This window comes from Haliotis rufescens, unplaced genomic scaffold, assembly GCF_023055435.1.
Source record: "Haliotis rufescens isolate VD_foot unplaced genomic scaffold, xgHalRufe1.0.p SCAF_10, whole genome shotgun sequence".
Taxonomy (NCBI): domain Eukaryota; kingdom Metazoa; phylum Mollusca; class Gastropoda; order Lepetellida; family Haliotidae; genus Haliotis; species Haliotis rufescens.
In genome coordinates this window covers 18726920-18740419 of record NW_025963780.1, presented here as the reverse complement: position 1 = coordinate 18740419, position 13500 = coordinate 18726920, and the positions used below count along the sequence as shown (strand labels likewise).

The 13500-nt window shown below is 40.5% G+C and overlaps 1 long non-coding RNA gene across 1 annotated transcript; it reads right to left on the bottom strand.

Moving 5' to 3' along the window:
- Positions 1–6472: 6472 nt before the first annotated feature.
- On the bottom strand, positions 6473–12157 carry LOC124143131. Its single transcript, XR_006862250.1, has 2 exons — positions 12053–12157; positions 6473–6612 (listed from the first exon to the last, which is right to left on the bottom strand). It is a non-coding gene; the product is annotated as an uncharacterized LOC124143131 (long non-coding RNA).
- Between the last annotated feature and the right edge of the window lie 1343 nt (positions 12158–13500).

Here is a 13500-nt window from a genome sequence, read left to right as displayed (position 1 = left end):
AGCTCTCACTTATCGGTCAAGGTAATCACAAAAGTGTTCATTTGCCCTGGGTTCAGATCAGGGTTAGACATTATTTTTCCAAACTGGATTTTGAATCAGGTGGTGGTTAATGCTCATGTGTATATAGATAAATGTTAAAGAACATTTCAGGAAAGTTAAATCTACCCATTCGGTTGTGAGGAGCGGAGCTCGTCACGCCGAAGGTCCGGGTTCGATTCCCCACTTGGGTTGTACGCATGAGCCCATTTCTGATGCTTTTGGTGCTATTAATAGACGGAAAGTTTCCATAGCAGAAAGGAAAATGGCCGACAAGAGTGATTTGGACTGCGAGATTGGTAAGTACATTTTGACAGATTTCACTAAATCTACTGATGTTTCAATGACCATAACTTGCATACTGATAGATAAGGCACTAGAGAATGTGTAGTTCTCTAAACAAGAGTTTACAATAACCAAATGCTATTTCATGCCATGATTGTTTTTTAATTGTGCAGCATGACACCCAAAAGCGAATTGAAGTTGGACGGCATGCTGTACCCAGTGTCGTTTGGACGGCATGTCGTCTTCATTTAGAAAAGGGAGCATTCATTGCAGCATGTTGGTTAGAATTATTAACTTGGTCTCATATCAAAGTTGAATTATTCTAACTGAAGGAAAGTAAAGATAACAGGACATGAACTGAAATATTTGAAGGGATATAGAAACACACACGATATGACAGAAGAAAACAACCTGCAGAAAACAGACACTTTTCCTAGACTAGCCAGAACAAATGATTTGTTACTATCGGGAAAAGAGGGTATGATTAGGAAGGACATGATCCTAGTTTTGTCACGTTTCATTTTGAAGCGTTTTCCGAATGTAAATGTCCTTACCGTGCTTACTACCTGCTATAGTTCCTCAAGTTTGTGAAAGCAAGCGTCCCGTGATAAGTTGTAACAAATTGTTTTGGCAGTGGTCCCGTGAGAATCTCACATGAGCAGTGAGGAAGTACAGGATATCTGTCCTGGTTGGCTTTATGTTGTAACAACTATATTTCTCAAGGGACGGCTAAACCCCAATTCTTAGTAATTGGTATGTTATTCTATATATTACCGTTTTCTAAGTAATGTGGGTTCACAAATGAAAACACTGGCTTAGTCAATATATTGTTGGAACGACAAAAACGATACAAAAAGTAATGATACAGTTATACTTTTTTCAAATATATAAATTGTATATTAATTAGGGACTTCTAATTAATATATACATAGGGATATATATATATATATATATATATATATATATATATATATATATATATATATATATATATATATAAAGCATCTGTGAAGATGCCGGTTAGAATAGGTCTTCAGCAACCCATGCTTGCCGAAAGAGGCGACTATTTCGTAAGTGGCGAATAACGGGATCAGGGGCGCTGACTTGGTAGATGCATGTCGTCTTATCCTAATTGTGTGGATCGATGCTCATGATGTCAATCACTGGATTGTCTGGTCCAGACTCGATTATTTACAGACCGCCGTCATATAGCTGGGGTATTGCTGAGTGCGGCGTTAAATAACAAAAGCCAGGAGGGCGAGTTAACAAAAACATGTTGCAAGTCCTCATCATACCATTCCAGGCCTACGTCATCGCCACAACCTACGTGTTTTGTGTTAACATACATGTTTTTTGCTTGTTTTGTGACCATTGCGCTAAACAACGGCGAAGATGCTTGGCGGCTTTGTACAAATCGTTTGTCTGACGTTATTTTGTTGACTTTCACAGACATCGCTAATATCGCATGTACATGTGTATCAGTCATAATCAGTTTTCAACAAAAACCCAATCTCATTTAAATCAGATCTTAGTTCTGGCTACCGCTAAACAAAGAAATGAGGACATCCCATTACCGGTCACATCAGACCGACCTTGCGCGAACTTTGACCGACCAATGGAATGACCAATCAGAAGGCAGCTTTCTCGTGCTTCACGGCACTAATTTCAAATTGGCGACTTCGCTTCGAAACATATTTTTACAAATTCTCGATTACAAATTTGAAACCTGAACAAAAAACATTCTGGAATGGCTAATAGATGGTCTAGATTGTAAGGATTCAGTCGTTAAACCCGTTACTATCATTCTGAATACCCCATGTTAAAGTTTTCGAGATTGCATGATTAGAAATCACATTCCGACTGTCACTTTCATGATCTGGTAAGCGACGCTCTGATTGGTCGAATGAAAGGTCGTTCTGACGTGACCCCTAATGGGATGTCTTCAGATCTTTGTTTAGCGGTAGCGAGAACTAAGGTCTGATTTTAATGAGATTGACAAAACCCAGTTTACTACTTCGTGTGGGTTTCTGATAAACGCCGAAAACAAAATGGCAACAGACATCAAATGACTAGATGATGATGATGATGAGGATGGATTATCATCATCATCCATTCATACACCATTCACAAACTGAATACTTAAAAATCTAAAACTGATCTAATTTTCTTTCTTTCAGAAAAACATATTAATTCTTTAAGGACGAAGTGCCGACTTTGTGGAGAAGACATTTCCCCCGAGGGAGCCACATTAGCCACGAAACACAAGAAAGAAATCAAGCAAGTGTTTGGAATTGATATTGACAAAGATGAGCCTTCTCTACACCCACCAAGCTTGTGTTACAAACACACGCAAATCATGTACAGATGTCACAGAGCTGCTGCACATGGCCGAATGGTTTCTACCTCCTTCGAGCCAATCATGTTCCAGCCACATCGTGACAACTGTGACGTATGCTGTGTTTCTCGAACGTATCAAGCACCTGTAAAGAAACGAAGATTACCCGGCCCCGGAAGGGGAAATTTAGGGAGAATACAAATTGTTAATACCCCGCACATGCCAGAAGACAAGGAAGGAGATGGTGAGGTGTAACTTGTTGATGGAAGTACATGCAATTAACAGATTCAAAATTTGATTGTTATTACATATTATTAATTCCTTCGGTTGAATTTGTAGCTTCTTCTTGTGAAACATTTAAAACAGATTCAAATTTGATTGTATGTACATATTAATTCCTTCGGTTGAATTTTTAGCTTCTTCTTGTGAAACATTTAAAACAGGCATTTTCACCACTTGCAACATATCTAATACTTCACAGAAATTCCAAGTAAAAGACAGAGTGAACACTCTCAGAAAGGAAAGAAGTAAACAACCATGTGTTTACGTTCTATGGGAAATGTCATTTGGCCAAACATTTCAAGTCCAGTATATCATTTGGTAGTGAATGAAAACTTGAAAATGTTTGCAATAGTTGGCTATAAATACACATATTTTATTTTTATATGAATGAGAATGAATTTATCAACCATGTGTTTTTTTAAAATCACTACTCACTACTGACATTATTATGTTTCCAAGTGTATATAACAAAAGCCCTCATTTTCACCTTGCAGCAACAGATTCACGGAATAGAGCATGGTTTGGACGCAAGGACGATATGTCGCCAAGAAAGAGGCGTTTAATGGACGAAATAGCTGAGAAAAAACGCCTGGACAACCGGTCAAAAAACATGTTTAAATGTCTAGCTGGCCTGAAGCCTTCCACGGGGTGGGAGGGTTTTGTTTACTTGTATAATCCATCTGAACCGTCACAATGTATTTATGGAGGTTCAGAGGATTGTACAAGAAAATTTGAATCAAACATGCCCCTGTGCACACTTTCTGAGGAATGCAAACCAAAAAAGATTAATATGGAAACTATGTTTCAAAAAGTCATGATGGGGAATAACACCTCAGGTGTAAATTGCCCCATCACCGACAAAGGGATGTCGTAAGTTTCGTCTCTAGCTTCTGCCCAGAATCAGATGTTGTCGGACATTGGCATTGTCGCAGATGACAATTCCCAACAAAAGAATGTGAATCTAAACCAGATAACAAAAGTGATTGTAACCATAGTTTGTCAGTGTAAAAGGTAGAGTTGAAGCGTGGTAGAGTTGTCTGGTTTCTGCATGGGCATTAACAGTTCTTTGTGTTAATTACTATTTAATCTACCACAAAACGGGGTCACCCATTTCTTTATTACTATATATCGTATTAAATGTAAAAAAAAAATAAAACAATCTTTGTTTTTTGTTGTTGTTGTTTAACGCCGCACTCAGCAATATTCTAGCTATATGACGGCGGCCTGTAAATAATCGAGTCTGGACCAGACAATCCAGTGATACAATGACGTGCATCAACCATGTCCTCAATTCTGACCACCCGATCCCGTTCGTCGCCTCTGACGACAAGCATAGTGGCCTCCTACGGCAAGCTTGGGTTGATTTGACCAAATAATAACAAATGTTATCAAAACGTTACAAGGCTGAAAATAGTCGCCAAAACGCTGTAAACTTATGATGGCGGTGGGTTGGTGGTTTGGGGAAGCATTCGTGTCAACCAACGGACAGGCCTTGTCCAATCTCATTAAAATCAGTTCTTAGTTCTCGCTACCGCTAAACAAAGATCTGAAGACATCCCATTACCGGTCACATCAGACCGACCTTGCGCGAACTTTGACCGACCAATTGAATGACCAATCAGGAGGCAGCTTTCTCGTGCTTTACGGCACTAATTGACACATTCTCGATTACAAATTTGAAACCTGAACAAAAAAACATTCTGGAATGGCTAATAGATGGTCTAGATTGTAAGGATTCAGTCGTTAAACCCGTGATTATCGTTCGGAATACCCCATGTTAAAGTTTTCGAGGTTGCATGATTAGAAATCACATTCCGACTGTCACGTTCATAATCTGGTAAGCGACGCTCTGATTGGTCGGATGAAAGGTGGTTCTGACGTGACCCCAAATGGGATGTATTCAGATCTTTGTTTAGCGGTAGCGAGAACTAAGGTCTGATTTTAATGAGATTGGGCCTTGTCGTCATCAGTATCAACCACATCGGCAACATCTACGGGGATGACGCTCTTCAGTCCGTGGTGTTACCATTCCTTCGCTACCAGCAACAGGAAACACTCTTGCATCACGACAGCCCCCGGCCGCACACTCCAGGGGTCGTCCAGGATCCTTGGCTGTGCAAAACGTCGTCGTTCTCAAATGGCCAGCTCCCTCCCAAGACTAAACCCCATTGGACGCCAGAGGGATCATCTGGATCGTCAGATCAGTAGGCGTCCTCATCCACCACGAAACGTCAACAGCTGGAAGCCTCTGTGAGGGACGAGAGGCAGCGGATTTCCAATGACATCCTCGATGAGACGGCGTGCACTGCGGCTCGTGGCGATTTCATTCGTAACTGAGAATGTCTGGTATCTGTGAACCTATTCAAACATGACAAGACCTACTTCACTCATTACTGTGTGCTGTGAAATTACGACCCCATATGCACGTCACCTATATTGTGTAAGAGGTCTTCAGCAACCCATGCTTGCCGTAAAAGGTGACTATGCTTGTCGTAGGAGGCGACTAACGGGATCGGGTGGTCAGGCTCGCTGACTTGGTTGATGTATGACATCGTATCCCAATGGCGTAGATCGATGCTCATGATATCAATCACTGGATTGTCTGGTCCAGACTCGATTATTTACAGACCGCCGTCATATAGCTGTAATATTGCTGAGTGTGGCGTTAAACAACAAACAGCATGTAATATCTCCAATGATACCCGTATTAAATGCTTCACCATAATTTCTTGTTTGTTTGTTTTGTAGCCATCATCAAACACGGGTGTATACTTTGTTTTGCCCGGCATTACTACAAACACGTTCACTTTTGATGTTTTGTCGAACGCAAAACGGAGGTTTTATTATTACACTGTTAAAACGCCAAACTGTTTTATTCCGGTAAGTCATTTGTTCTTTAACATCAGTTAAAAGGGTACCTTCAAAACCATAACTACCCTTCTATGTTACAAGCATAAAAAAGAGATGGATATTGGTGCGTTCTTTCTTCTGATATTCAAAAACAACTCACCAAGCATACACGTCCAGATGATCATAAGAAACGCATACTTGCCATAAAAGGCGACTATGCTTGTCGTCAGAGGCGACTAACGGGATCGGGTGGTCAGGCTTGCTGACTTGGTTGATGCATGATATCGTAGATCGATGCTCGCGATGTCAATCGCTGGATTATCTAGCCCTGACTCGATCTGACCGCCGTCATATAGCTGGAATATTGCTGATTATGGCGTTAAACAACAAACAAACAAGGAAAGATCATCATAAGAGTGAACATATGGCGCGCCGTAATTCTATGACCATGGGTTCGAATCCCAAATCTGCCCTGAGTATGGTACTTAGTTTGTCAGCACCATACCCGTGCTCGTGGGTTTCAACAAAGTGGTAAACGTCTAAGACCTGCATCACTTCGGAATTTCCTCCTGCTGACGCGCCGTGATATAACTGAATACTGTCAAAAGCGGCGCTGAAACTCAATTCACACACTCATACAAGTGGACACACATCAAATCATTTTGAGCTAGAGAAACACACCAGTTTAGCTTTCACAGTAAGTTTTATTACACGTCACTGATACATTTATACAACAGGCGCGATACATCCATCGACTTGTTCTTTGACATGGAACTCCGTGATACATCTGGATAGCCACTGCATGAGTATAACCCGTCTTCCACCTGTGGACACACGGAAATTAAACTCTTATTATTAGTTATGATTCACTCTAACTGTGATACAATATTGAGTAGATAGCATGTGAACAGACACTGGCCAATGACAACTTTCTCAGCTGTCTGAATATTACACAAACATATGTTGAACAACTTGACTAATATCATATACTTCAGAAAAAATACTTGCGCTTTACTCAGCTATACTTCCGTGGGGATTCTGGGATAGAATTGGTCCCCTGCAACCAATGCTTGTCGTATGAGGCGACAAAAAGATCGGGTGACAAGGCTTGGTAACTTGGTTGATTACATGCCATTGTACCCTAGCGGCAACGTAATTTTAATCCGAGAGTGAGTGAGTGAATATTGCTTTACGCCGCATCTGCTAAATTCCCGGCGAGAATGGTAATCATATTTAACTTCAATGCTGTTTACGGAAATTTTCAATTTTCATGTTAATTGTTTCGTATCAGTCATGAAATATAAATTGATATATTGATCTCACATTTCCCGATCATGTTACTAATATACAATGCATACCAACTGATGTTTGATGTATGATTCTAGTTTCTATTTTGAATGACAAGTAATGTCAGCAAATAGACAAGTGTTTGTATTCATATCATTAATCAATGCCGTTGATAAGATTTGAAATCTCAGTACCTCCGTTAATGTGGCGTGTGGATCGGGATTGTCGGGTTTCAGCATCATCGTCGTCACTGACCAGGAACCAGGACCCAGATGAATAGTACACTAACTGTACCTAACCTCCCTCGGTAAACTTGTTGTGTGTACATATATAAGTATGTATATGCAGTAATGTCATTGTTATTTACTTTGTACATATAGGGATGAAATACTATGTGTATCTGAAATCGGAACTTCGCCACAAGTAAACCCTCAAGGTCTTACTCTTCTCCGCCTCTTTCTTAATGAAAATAATGAACCGGACATATTGCAGACGCAGACGGATCCGCGTTATTATCAGTTTATTTATTCAATGTAATATGATGTGAGATAAGTGAGGTGAAACCATCGCGCCCAAGATTATTGCACTTTTACAGCGACGTGCATGCACACGCGCGCGTGCGTGTGTGCAGTGTACTGACTCCGAGCCGACCAGCCCCTTAATGCCGAGCGCCAGGCAGGGTAACATCAAGTACCATCTGTTAACGTCTTTTGCAATGACGCGGCCTGGGATCGGACCCCCGACCTACCGCTCTACCACTTGACCACGGAGACGGTCATTCAATGTAAGGCAGCTTCTGACACAGTAGCGACTAGCGAGTACTCGTAATCAATGCTGCTACCTACACTACCAAGGTAATGGCATGGTACATGAATATACATGTCGCAAATTGAAAGTATATTGAGGTTTCTGATCCGATGTTCTGTTTTCATTTGGAGGTTTCGATCAAATGTCTCAAGTCTGAGACTCAAATAACAAACTTGAAAACCTGAGTGACAAATATGTTACTCATAGTCAACCCTATCCCTATAGTTTCCCTGGTCCAGACTCGATTATTAACACACTGATTTGGTATAGCTGGAATATTACTGAACAACACTCAGTCACAGACTTCTGCATATTGAAGAAGAGGCGACCGTCATAATATGGCGTGAATATATCTAAAATGATAGACCGCACTCACTCATCCTGAGAAAATCTTAACGCCTCCAGCGTGTGTAGACATGTAAATATCAACGGTTTGTGTTCTATTAATATAATGATACCTTAGACATCAAGCACCATCTGGCATTACCTGTCGGTTATGCAAGGGTGAACAGTTGAAGGGATGTGTGCTAGCTGTGCAGTTGCGCCGTTTACTCATGCCGGGACCTGATAAGCATGGGTTCGAATCTTAGATTCATCTTGGCTTTGACCCTAGGTCTGTCAGCACTATACACGAACTCGTGGGTTTCACCAAACTGGTAAATGACCACGGCCCGCGTCACTCCTCTTACATTATGTTCAATCTCGTTAAAATAAAATCTTTGACTTCAATACGATATCTCGGAAATTTCTATCTCAGACAATTAACCGCAACAGAACAAATATATCCTCGATGGGGCATCCTTATGGGTATTTTGGTTATGTCTGTCCTAGAAGTTGAAAAATATGTAACTGAATTATTCAAATTGTATAGATTTATTGCAATTATTTTGTAAGTTTCGTTCCTCATCCCATACGTTGGAAATACACCATAAACGATTTAAGATACAAGTTGATCCGCACACATTGTAATGGAAACTGTATTGAAGATGAGTTCCATTTCCTCCTTGTATGTCATTATAGTAAGTGAGTGAGTTGGGTTTAACGCCGCTTTTAACAGTATTCCAGTCATATCACCGCGTGTCAGCTTCATGTGGGAGGAAAGCCCGAAGTGATGCAGATCTCAGGCGTTTACCACTTCGGTGAAACCCATGAGCACAGGTATGGTGCTGACAAACCTAGAAACATAACCGGGGCGGACCGGGATTCGAACCCACAATCAAAGGTTTCTGGCGAGCCCAAGGGACGCAACTCTGCACAGCGAATCGCGACGCCTTAGACGACTGGGCCACCCCTAACTATAAACCCCTGTCTCCATTATAAGCAGGGAAAACTTCACACAACGTTATTATTATACCTTCCCTAGAAGAAAGAATTTTTTGCAGCTTATGTCATCAACAAAATCTTGTCAATAACTTACCAATAAAATTTCTGGGAAGTGTAATTACACGAAACGTGCCCATAAACTTGTACTTTTAGTGTACAATGTACAATTGCGTATATCAGCGCACTGTAATGTTTTGTAAATGCAGTATTTTGAGGCATGAGGCCTGCAATACAAATAAACTTGTCACTTTTTGGGTGTAGATATCATGGCGCTCGGAAACGACAGGACGTATGAAATATCTAGAATGTAATCGTGCATGATGCATGAATAATTTTGCATTCGGTCAGATTTGCTTGTCTGAGTGCTTTGGTCGCGCAACCAAACATTTAGAAGCCTCGACCCTGATTAGAATACATGCTCCATGGATTCTCTTCACAAATTGTAGCAGCGCAGAGGATTTTAAGTTATTGGTAGAGCATACAAGAATACCTGGTGCATCTGAACCCTGCTCTTTATCTAATATGTTGCGAGATCGCAAAGAATGAGGTAGAACCCATATCTGTTGTGATGAGTCTGAACCATTGGTGATGATATTATACGCGAGTTCTGCATATCAGAACGGGTTGCTGCACTTTTTCAAGATGTCTGATATGAAACAAGAGTCGCCTGATATATTAATTGAAGAAAAAACTAGAGCTAGGAAAACAAGAAAATATTTTATAGTTAATACTGATTAGATATCGATTAAATCAAGTAATAACAAAGGTAAAAAAAAACTTGTCCGAAAGGGCCAAAATGTATAACTCAAATTATAGCTTTTTGAACGTATCATATTTATAGCATACATCCTAAAGGTCCAAAAATGCCCCACAACAGTATATCTTTTGTATTTATGATACTGGGTAATCAACTAGCACATGGCACACCGTCCAAGAAGTAGCAAGATGTCACACTAAGCGTCCATCTTGACACGGAACACTCTCCTCAAGAATCCAGACACACGTGACAGGAAGACTCGAACTGGGGACTGGGTCGGGGTGTCGTCATCATCGAGGTTGATATCGACGAAGTGAGGGGCATCACGAAGATCTGAGGCAGAGGGGGAGGCAGGGGCAGGGGCAGAGATAGAGGTGGGACGGAGGGCCAGCTCTGACAGGGGTTCAAGGATGGTCATGTATCTCCCAGTAGGACGCTGACAGGGATGGACAGAAGGACATGCAGAGAGTGACAGATGGAAGAAGAGGATAGCTTTTTCTATATTACAGAGATGAATGTGTTTGGAAACAGGTAAAAAAGGCAATAATGACACTAGAAGAAAGTAAGAGATTACGATATGTGTATATTACTGCACATGTGCATCAGTGTCCAAATCAATAGTATATGTGTTGGTATGGCCTTGTGTTATTACCAAATTAAATAATTAAGCCGATACATTCATGCACTACAAGACAGTGAAGACACAATTTCAATTCTACAGTAACTCTGGTTTATTACTGATTCCCTAAAACACCCACTTGGCGAGGAGGGGCCCAGATGTCAAAGTTCAAGGGGAACCTGATCACGAGGTCAATAACTGTCGGGACAAAAGGATTGACAGTCTTAAATAAGGATAAACCAGACAGCTATCCTGTATATCTAATATTAATATACTGTGTTCATTTACATAATATATTACCCATTAAAATGCGTAGAGTGTTATTTTCTTATTGGCTGAAGTCTTAACACTCAGAATAAATAGGATTCATCATCATGAATATGAAATAATGAAATTAACGATTTGAATATCAGGATATATACTAGGACATACAGGATCTACAACTAGCTTGTGGTAGATATAAGATGAAACTATTAACGAAGATGGAAAATTAATTAACACAAACCTTTGGTTGATTAATAAGATAAAATACTCTTATTGAATTATAAGGTGAACTTTGGATCATTTATATTGGCTATAGAATTATTTACATATGCAGTGTTTGAAATAAAGCCCATGAGACAGTCGGGCAGGTGATCGAAGTAACCTACCTGCAGTGATGACACGACATTACAGTTTCACACCTTTCATGATAACATTGAAAGTACTGAGATAAAAGTGTAAAAGAACCACACTATGCATCACCAATTGTGTTTGTTTAAAATGTTTTTTTCTGAAAACAACTCCAGATACAACATTTACAGAATTGGTGTGGGGGTGTGGGAACCTACATTAGTAATTTTGGTTCATTATTATGGAAATATTAACAATCTGAGCCTAACTAAAGGAGGCTAGTGACTGTTAATAAAGGGTCCATAGTATCTATCATCGGATCATAGGTTTTCGGACATGAGACGTTTTCGGAGGCCCATGTGTAGCGTCACACATTGTAAATACTAAGATGATGGCCTGTTTTAAATATCTAAAGTCGTCTTTTATAAGTGAGTAAGATGTTTTACAGTTCTAGTGATTAGCGAGAAAACTACGAACTTCCCTTATACGCCCGAAAGCCCACAACACTGGGATACATCGTGAATAGACAAACGAATCACTTTGAATAAAAGGATTGACAAGTTGGGGCACAAGTTGCACAGGTTAGCTGCCACACATCCCATGCCAATCTGGAGCTGGCCAGTTACTTGTGAATCCAAAATTAAATCTGAGGCAGAGGCCGGAGAAGGTAACCTGGGACCATTCACGTCAGAAACAAACTGTCAGCGTTTTAGGTTGGAATTGTAAACTTGATTTAATCAAACGCTATAACACTATAAGACAGGGCGAATGGACATAACTGGAACTTTCCTCTTTTCCATAGGTCTAGAAATCTACTCCACTTTGAATAAGTAATATGTAATGAAAGAATGAGAAATACCTTGGGCGTAGGAGCTCATGGTGTTTATAATCGGAGATGAGGAAAATACAAAGAACACAGCAGCAGAAAAATAGCAATGATAGTTGCGATATCAGTGGTGAAACTGTCGTCATGGCGACGTCATAAATCTCGCGAGACTGTCATAGCCAATCGGCCAACCTCGCCAATTTCCGTAACTGCAAAGAAGTGAAAATGCATTCGTGACCAACTCGTGTTATTCCGGACGAGCAGTGATCAGTGCACGTTCCTCAATACAAGGAATTAAGCTTGTCCATTTTAAGAAGACCGTAGCACCAAATTCTTTTTACCGACTTGTTACAGCAAAACAATTTGCTTAATTGACTCAATGTTTTGTGAACTTACCCCTGTGACATCATGCCATGCCCACTACAGAAAATAAGGGCATTTCACCATCACCCAATTCCTTCAATGTGAGGCTCAGTACCAAGCCAAAGTCTGTCGAGGGGTACAACTGTTCTGAAGGTTTAAACATCACTAATCTTGCTTTAAAATCACGTTCCCAAATGACATGAACCAAATATAATACCTTATCATTGAAACACAGACGAAATCATCAGCAACCTACAATCGTCATCTGACTTCCCAAACATCATGGATCAGCTCCTAGACTCAGGGGCGGTGGGATAGCCTAGTGGTTAATGCGTTCACTCTTCACATGGAAGGCCTGGTTTCAATTCCCCACATGGATATTGTGTTCTGGTGTCTCCCACGGTGATATTGCTGGAATATTGCTAAAAGGGGCGTCAAATCCAACTCACTCCTCGGAACTAGGCAGATGGTTTGTGTCTCCTTCGCTACCACCAATCAACATCCCACGGAGAGAGGGTCCTGATGGCCAAGTCATCGACAGCACTGCAATTTGCTGTGCCGAGTTGTGACAGAAACCAATGGTCATGGGTTCGATTCATTGTTGTTTCTAGATTTATCAACATCATAGCACCATGCTTGTGGGTCTTACCGAAGTATATGTCTTTCTGTCATCAAGTTTTGCCAGCAACGTGGTAGAGGGTCTGCAGTTCGTTCATGATTAACCCTTAGCCCACAACAAATTGATTTAAAAAATAGACACTTCTTTATTTTATTGTTATCCATAGAAGTTGTTATCTTTAAAATCCTGTCTATTTTGTCATCCATCAACTTCTAAGAAATGCCTATCAAACAAGTTGTTAAAAGTTTCATTGGAATCCCTGCCTCTTTTATCACCATTCCAAGCATTTCTACCTTTATTAGCCCTGGCATGTTTTCATAAGTTGGATTTTATTGAAAATCAGAGTGCTTGTTTCTGGAGCAGTCTAAATTACTAGCAGGAGACTGGCTGCTTTTCAGTAGGCTGTGGCTGGCCTGTGAAACGAAAAAATGAGAAATGTGTGGTCTTAACAGTTTCTTAAACAAACATGGAGTACTGGGCACCTTTTATTCTCGATTCC